Consider the following 8,945-nt stretch of genomic DNA (forward strand, 5'->3'; position numbering starts at 1 on the left):
TAGTGATGGAAGCAAGGAAGGAAGGAAGTGTTATCACTGATTGATTGAGTCACTCATCCACTCATTCATTCATTCATTCATTCTTTCAGTAAGAATTGATTGAGCACCTTTGTAGTGCTGAGCACTGGGCTAAGTCCTGAGGATGCAGAGGAAAACCTGAGGAGGGCTCCGTCCTAAAGGTGCTCACAGTTTATTGAGGAGAGCAGACAAAAAAACAATTTCCGCAGGTGCGAGGACTGCCCATACTGCCGTATCATGGAGAGCCCACCGCATTTCCAACCCCCCTTCTCTCTGGCCACCTAGTCATTTTCCCAGCCTCCTGTGCAGCTAGGGGTGGGCATAACTGGTTTGGGCCAATAAAACGTAAGAGAGATCTGCTGAGAAGTGTCTGGGAAATCTCTTCAGATTAAAGGTGAAGCCACAAAAGATACCACCACTCTGCCTTTGAATAGAATTGTGATGATGGCACAGTGGGTTCTGTGGCAGCCACCTTGTGATCATGAGGTGATGAGCACCAGCATAAAGCTGGTCCCTGTTGGCTTCATCGAGCTGCTGCACCAAACCTGGAATTACACCTACCTTCAGGGACTCCTGGTTGAATTAGATAATTGCATGTTATTATTGTGTAAGCCAGAAGTTCTCAGCTGGAGGTGATGACATCCAGGGGACCTTTGGCAATGTCTGGAGACATTTTTGGTTTTCACCATGGGAAGGGGGTTACTTCTGGCATCTAGTGAGTAAAGGCCAGGGTTGGTGCTAAACATTCCACAATGCATAGGACAGTCTACACAACAAATAATTATCCAAAATGTCAATAGAGCCACGGTGAGAAACCCTAGTGTAAGCCATTATTGACCAAGTGCTTTCTTTTTTGATACAGGGAGTGGGAGAGCCTGGCCAGAGCGACGGGAGGGGGAGATAGGAGGAGGGGCAATGTCTACCTTAGGACATAGGAAAGAGGAGTGCAGGGAATTATTCCAGCTGGCTTCACTCACACTGTTAGGCTTGGAGCAAGTTCCATGAGAGAGTTGTGGACCCCAGTCCCTCAGGTGAGACCCCACTGTGGGCTCCTCTAGACCTAACCCTGCCTGTACCCAAGTGCCAACTCTGTGCCCCAGGCTAAGTGCTCATGTGGATCGCCTCCCCAAAATTTCCCAGTGATTCTGAATGGTCAGTATCATTTATTGCTGATGAAATAAAATTTCATATTCTAAGGCAAATCAAGGAAAATTTAAACATAAATAATTTTCTCTGTCCTTTGGCTGCCTCTCTCCTCTCTGCTGTGCATTACATGTCTGCATTATGCATCGACCAAACCTCCCCACTAGCAGAAATACCTGCTCAACCATAAGGAGCAACTTTCTCCACTCCTTAAACTCTAACATTCCTTCTTAATCTTGTAAGGGGCCACCATGACCCATGACCCACTACTCGCTTTGTGTCACCTGTCAATAATATGTCACTTAATGTACAGCCCTCTGTCTCAAAACCTTATATAACTGTGCTTTGACCTCTAATGGGCCGAACAGTCCCCAGAGCTTTCTGAGTGGCTGTTCCCGGGTTATAATCCTCAATTTGGCTCAAATAAAAATTTCCATTTCTTCCCTAGACTGGTTAATTTTTTCGTTGACATTCCCACTGTACAGCTGTGAAAACTGAGGTGCAGAACAATGGGGTCCCATGGTTAATGACATGTTTTGGAGATTGACTAACAGGTTTTTTTAATCGGCCATTTAGCATTGTCCCTTAAGCATCTTAGTTTATCATTTTGTTTTGTTTTGTTTGTTTGTTTGTTTCCCAAGTCAAAAGAGCTTTTATTCATTTTTAAAATATCACAAATGAGTCTGGCCTCTTGCAGTTTCTGTAGCTGGATCACTCAGATCTTATTCTTCAGCCTGCTGAACTGTTTCTTTTTCAGAAACATAAATACCATCCCAAAATTTTCTGATATCCTTTTTTTTAACTGTTATGGCTTGCTGAATCAAAGCAGCCAAGTCTGACACAAGTTCAGTGTTGTTTCCTTCAAGAATCAACGCATCTTTCTGGGCTTGAGATACTGAACAAGCAACGCCTGGCCTCATCCGAACCCTGCGGATATATTTTTCACCCAAAAAATTCCGGATTTCAACAAGAGAAGCATTCTCCTGAATAATAACGTTGATGGGGAAGTAAGCGTACACAGACCTCATCTTGCAACGGAAGCCCAGTGTAACACCCTTGATCATGCTCTGTACATGGCTACAGATAGTGCAAACAGTCACCAGTTCCTTTCTAATCCCCCACATTTGTCAACCAGAGCCTCTTTTTCTTTCCAAGGAGACTAAGTTCTACATTGATGTGATTGAAGTCCCTCTGCAGGGTACCTCTGGGGCCCTTCACAATAACTGTGCATCCCTTCAGAGTAATGTTGACATTTTCTGGAATGTCGACAGTCTGATTGCTGAGAATGGTCTTCATTCTCACAGTAGATACAGCAAAAAGCTATTTTATCATTTTGATCATCACTTTCCAGATCTGTAAAACAACACTATCTACTTTATAAACACTCTTATGGGGTAAAAATAAATAATGCATGTAAAGGGCCTGACATGTGGTAAACATTTCACAAATGGCTGTTGTTGTCCCTACTATTTCTTAGTATGCCCGCTGGGGCTGCAGTGCAAATGTCAAAGCCAGGCCATCGTCACAGTCGCCTGAGTCACCCACTTGCAGTGGGGACCCAGAAACAACTGAGGGAGGGGAGATTCTGGGAGCCACTGGGGAGACAGAAAAAGTCATTGAGATAGGCAAGTGTGAATGCAGACTGAGATTCATTGAGTACTTTAGGCACAAGACCTAAATACAGTTATTTTGCACAGGAACCAAAAGACTTTTTTTTGGCCACGCCACACGGCTTATGGGATCTTAGCTCCCTGACGAGGGATTGAACCCTGGGGCCCTTGGCAGTGAAAGTACTGAGTCCTAACCACTGGACTGCCAGGGAGTTCCCCCAAAAGACTATTCTGAGACTACCTTCTGGCCGGGGGACTTTGGTCCTTGGTCCTTACCTGGCTTGGGAAAGAGTGAGGTCACAGTCTTTCAGGCATGTCTCACCAAGGAGAAGGAAGGAGATATCGCCCCAGGAAACTTGGAGGGTTGGAGCCTGCATTGGTTGATTCCTGGTAGAGGGTGTGGCCCTGGGAAGGAGCGTGCTTCACACGCTTGCTCTTTGTTCCTGGGAGTCACCAAAGGCACGTGTGCTCCATTTCCATGACGCAAAGTCTCTTGCCAGGTTGTGGGCAGATTTCTGGGAATTGAGGCTCCAAACATAGACAGGTGTGAGTGTCTCTTGTGAAAATTCTTCTTCTCTTAAATATGTCACTTAGAACTACTCTCCCGATGGCTCCTGAGACTGGGGCCCTCTCTTCAACCCACTCCTCTGCATTTTCACTCAAGAGCAAGTTTATCTTCTGTGTTGCACACTCAGGCCACACAAGAGGGTAAATAATCTTTCTAAACAAACAAATATACAGCCTCTCAGGGGGAAATAATATCCATTTTGTGACTATACCACCATTTATTTATTTACTCACCTTATTGTTCTGGGGCATTTGAGTAGTTTCAAGTTTTTGAGTTTTTGGCTATTACAAATAGTGCTGATGTAAGCAGTCTTATAAATGTTGTTTTGGGGGAGCACGTGCCTGCATTTCTGTTATGCACGTATCTAAGAGTAGAGGTGCTGGGTCAGCTTTACTAGATGTTACTACTCAGTTTTCCAAAGTAGCTGTACCATGGTCCACTCCCACCACCAGCAGCAGTACATGAGAGATCAGGTTGCCCCACATCCTCTCTGACATTTGGTATCACCAGTCTGAGAATTTACAGCTACAGCTGCACACAGGAGCATGGCTGCCTCTCACAAACATGAAATAGGGTGAAAAAGGCCAGACATAAAAGTAAACATGCCATCTAATTCCCACTTACATAAAGCCCCCAAACAAGCAAAAATAATCTAAGGTGTTAGAAGTCAGGATAGTGGGACCTATGAGAAGCAGGAGGGGGGCTTCTAGGGTACTGGTGACGTTCTGCTTCTTAATCTGGGTGCTGGTTACACTTTACTCCCTTTGTGAAAATTCATCAAGCCATATAGTCAGGATTCATTCACTTTTCTGTTTGTTATACTTAAATAAAAACTTCAAAAAAATATTCTCTCAGTCTCCTTCTCTCCCTTCCTCTGTCATCTTTCCTCATGGCACGTGGTTGGGAACTGTCCCCATCAGAGTCCACTTCATGGCCCTGTGACCTGTACAGTTGCACAGGTTCTACACTCAGAAGAACCTTTGATTGGTTTCATGCTCTGCCATCTTTGTCTTGAAATTCTTAATACTTTTTGAACAAGGGGCCTTTTGCTTGCTTGCTGAGCCTCACACATCACATAGCCACCCTGGCCATGGGCAGCTGCCAGGGTCTCTGCACAGATCCCCACGTAAGGCTTGGTCCCTGCTGGGCACTGAGGACAGGGCCAGGTTGCCGCTCTGCCTGATCAGGGAAGGTGCCAAATGCCCATTTTGGCCCCAGGATGGTTCTCCCTCCTGCGAGAACCTGGGATTGTATTTACCTGCGGATGGAATTACTGGGTCATAAGGTAGGTTCATGCATAATGCCCCTCATGGCTCTCTGTCCCTGTGCTTCCATCTGCCTTAAAAAAAAATTGTAAAATATACATAACATAAAATTGACCATCTTGGGCTTCCTTGCTGGTGCAGTGGTTGAGAGTCCGCCTGCCGATGCAGGGGACACGGGTTCGCGCCCCGGTCTGGGAAGATCCCACATGCCGCGGAGCGGCTGGGCCCGTGAGCCATGGCTGCTGAGCCTGCGTGTCCAGAGCCTGTGCTCCGCAACAGGAGAGGCCACAACAGTGAGAGGCCCATGTACCGCAAAAAAAAAAAAAAAAAAAAATTGACCATCTTAACCATTTTCAAGTCTGTAGCCCAGTGGCATTTAAGTACATTCACATTGTTGTACAACCATCTCCACCATCTGCCTCTTGAACTTTTTCATCTCCTCAAACAGATAATTTGTACCCATGAAACAATAACTCCCATTCCCTTCCACCTGCTTTTACGATTTATTTCCTGTCTGTCTCTCTTCCCACTTACACTGTGAACTCCGTGAGGGCCCAATGGGGCTTACTCCCCTTCAAATAAGGAATAGCATATATGATGTACACAGGGCCTGGAGGACATGGGGAAGAAAATAGTTTTGTTAAATAAATTAAAAATATGGGATATAATTTAACCCTTGTTTGAAATCTGGGCTGATTCTTGGGCTAATAAATTCTCTAAATTCAGTGTTGAGCCAGTACCCAGCACAAAGCTGGATCCAAAAGCTCTTTGCTGACAGAATGAATAAGGCATTAACTCTGCTACCAGTAATAAAATACTGACCCTTTATTAAGCACTTACTAGGGGCTCAATATTCAGAAAGGACTTAGTATTTGACACTCTATATTTTCTTCTTTGACTTAGTATTTGACACTCAATATATTTTCTTCTTTTCTTTACGAACATTATCACATTTGACCCTACGGTCACCCTCTAAGGTGGCCACTCAGTTTTTGAGGGAGAAACTAATTCAGAGACATTGTGTCCCCTGCCAGAGGTCACGCAGCTGACAGATGGTTCCAGTCTGGGCGACTCCAAAGCTCAGTGCTTTCAGTATTTACTTTACAATGCCTCCCTGGCTTAATTAACCAAAACAGAATTTATGACAGCTTTTTACTTGTGTTTGAATAAAACTAGTTTTTCTTTTCTGATTACAAACATGGATAAATTCGCTTTTAAAAAAAATTCAGGCACTACAGAAAGTGAAAATGTGAACTTTTAAGACTTCTGAGAATGTTCTGTCAAGACTCATGGTAACCCTACCAGGGGTAGCAGAATTTGGAAAACATGCTCCTCATCAACTCCTCCTTCTGAGTTTGTTTTTTCTTTTTCTTTTTTTTTTTTTTTTGCGGTACGCGGGCCTCTCACTGTTGTGGCCTCTCCAGTTGTGGAGCACAGGCTTCGGATGCGCAGGCTCAGCGGCCATGGCTTACGGGCCCAGCCGCTCCATGGCATGTGGGATCTTCCTGGACCGGGGCACGAACCCGTGTCCCCTGCATCAGCTGGCGGACTCTCAACCACTGCGCCACCAGGGAAGCCCCCTCCTCCTGAGTTTTATCTCCAGGTCAAGGAATATATATTACATACAATGACCTTTCTTTCTAGATCATTCCCTCTTCAGAGTTCTTTGGAGAGAACCGAGGAAGGTTTGCAGGTGCTAAAACTACCTCCTCCTCCTCCTTTCCCCTGACTCGTGTTTCCCATAAGAGTTTTTCTTTTCTATTCCATGGACTGGCCTTCCTCCAGCCAGGCCTAAGTTTGTTTTCTGAGCGTTGGTTTCTCTTTGGGGGTAATAAGGAAGTTGTCAAGCAAAACTGTTTTTTCCAGGGTAGCTGAGATAAGCCTCTTATCTGTGGAGGAGCGGAGAGCAGCCCTGGGATAGGATGACGGGGCTGTAGTGGGTGGCCCCTGGATTGGCTGCCCATGAGCTCACCTCCTGGGACATATGATAAAGCACCTTCTGAATCTGGAAACAGGCAGCATATTCTCCCTTGGAAAGCTGGGACTACTACCCCTCACTGGATACAACTTACAGCAGACAGGGAGTGGTGCCTACACGTTGCTGGGAGTACCCAATGCACAGCCCCCCAGCTGGAAGTTACGGACCAAAATTGCCCTGGGACAGGAGTGACTTTCATGATCTGAGGTTGGTTGAACGATAGTCTCCCCTTTGAAGGCTGGAGTAGTGGGTAGGTATCTTGGGGTCCTGAAAGGAGGGTAGACCCTGAATCTAGTCCCAGTGCTGCTTTTAGCTTGCTAGGCTTCAGTCTCTTCATCTCTAGAAAGATAGAAAATTCAATGATGTGATCTCAACCAGGTGCCATGCAAAGAGCTCTGAACTACCTTGGACACAGAAGCGCTGAACTCAAGTCCTAGTTTAGCAATCCTGAGCAGGGAACTTCACTTATCTGGGCCTCAGTTTCCTCATCTGTAGAACAGGGACAGCATTACATACCTCTCCTGCTCATTTCCCTAATGGAGGTTGTAGAGGTCAAGTTATAGGCTTTATGTGAAGGTACATAGTAAAGGGAAACTTCACATAAATGGGGGCGCTGTTATTACCTATGGCTGGATTAAGATTTTATCATTTTAAGTTTCTTGGAAGCTAGCCCAAGGACAGGGAGATCTTATGAAAAGAGTTCTGGTGGCCTGCTGCTCTGACAGGGATTTGAGAGGGGATTATAACATTGCATGGTCTGTGGTTTTGCATAGAGGACAAGACGGGGTGATAGCACAGATGTGCTGGATGGAGGGGAGCCGCGGTTGTTTTTGGAGCTCTCCAGCTTTGTGTGTGATGACCCCACTGTCCCTGCAAGTCTGCCCCACTGCTGTATCATGGGGCCTGAAGTTCCACCATTAGGGAGTTCAATCTTTTGGGTTTCGAAAGATCCTCAAAAGATGCAAATCCCCAACATTTTGGAAAACAGGTACCAGGTGACGTGTGTTTGACGGTGACAATCGGATTGGGCAGACGGTACAAGTCCAGCTCTTTACCTTGAGCTGTGGGTCGGCTCAGGCAGAGCTGACCCGCACAGGGGCACCACGTGGCTGCTCAGATATCTCTGTGATCTGAAGCTTTGTACAAAATCCCACTGGGCCCTGCTGTGGTTAGCCCGTGGCTGGAGCCCTCCGTTCCAGCCTGGCCTCACATTTTGAGGTGGACAAGGACCAGCTGGGGAGTTCCCAGAAACGGGTGCCCAGGCAGGGGATGGGTGCAGAAGCAATGTGATTTGAGGTCATCGGGTGATGGGCTGGAACAGAGAGGACTCGGGGTGAGGTGCCCTCTCCTCAGGCCGTGAGGGCCTGCTGCCAGCCGAGTCAGCTCAGTCTAAGGAGGACTGTCCTTAATTCCTGCCGGCTGACAGCAGAATGATTTGCCTTGAAGGGTGGTGAGTTCCCATTGCAGGAAGGGTTCCAACAGGGCATGCGAGTCTGCAAAGCAGTCCTACCCTACAGGAGGTGGGCTGGATACTTCTTAGGTCCCTTCCAACTCTAGGAACCTGCTAAGGACCCCACAAAGGAGAAGGAACACCTGAATTGTTCCCATCTAACACCTGGGAGCTGGGCATGGGAGCAGGATGGGTCTGGTGTTGAGGGAAGAGTTGACCACCTTGTCCCCCACTCGAGTCCTACCAGTGGAGGTTGGAGGTGTCTTCCCAGGAGCGTGTGGCCTGTGGATGGGAGGCACACCATCTCGGGAGCCCAGATGGAAGGCTTTGAGCGTGAACAGGCACTCACCCTTGGGGTTCAAAGTGTCCATGGGCTCACCTGTGTCGATGAAAAGTAAACGTGAGCTCAGGGTCAGCCCTTGACCCTCCAGCCCATTGACTGGCTTCCAGCCAAGAGTCTGTGAGCCCCGCAAAGATTGTTTACAATCTTTGCCTCTGTGACACAGATTTCAATACCTGGGCACACGTGAATGTCTGACTCCACGGGTACAGGTCACGGCAGGCACATATGTGGACGTGGGTTATCTCTGTCAGTGTGAAATAGCAGATTTGCTCACTTCTAAGTGTGTGTGTGGTTGTGTGTGTGTGTGTGTGTGTGTGTGTGTGCTTATGGGAGGTCTCTCAGCATGGGAGAAAGAATTTAGAATCCAGAGAAGTGGATTCAAGCCCCAACTCTCTCCCCTTCTAGGCTGTAGGACCCTGGTCTAGTCTCTTAATCGGCAGAACCTTAATCCCCCCACTGCCAGCCTGGCCCGTTGCCAGGGCTGTGGCCAAGTTGTATTGAGATCATGAAGATGAAGGAGGTGCTGGGTGTCATGTGGCTGGTGAGCCCATATCTGTGTATTGTATATTT

The 8,945-nt window shown here is 47.0% G+C and overlaps 1 pseudogene; it reads right to left on the reverse strand.

Moving 5' to 3' along the window:
- Positions 1 to 1,883: 1,883 nt before the first annotated feature.
- Positions 1,884 to 2,463, reverse strand: LOC132431557 (large ribosomal subunit protein uL6 pseudogene; annotated as a pseudogene).
- Positions 2,464 to 8,945: the final 6,482 nt, after the last annotated feature.

This window comes from Delphinus delphis, chromosome 10 (assembly GCF_949987515.2).
Source record: "Delphinus delphis chromosome 10, mDelDel1.2, whole genome shotgun sequence".
Classification (NCBI taxonomy): domain Eukaryota; kingdom Metazoa; phylum Chordata; class Mammalia; order Artiodactyla; family Delphinidae; genus Delphinus; species Delphinus delphis.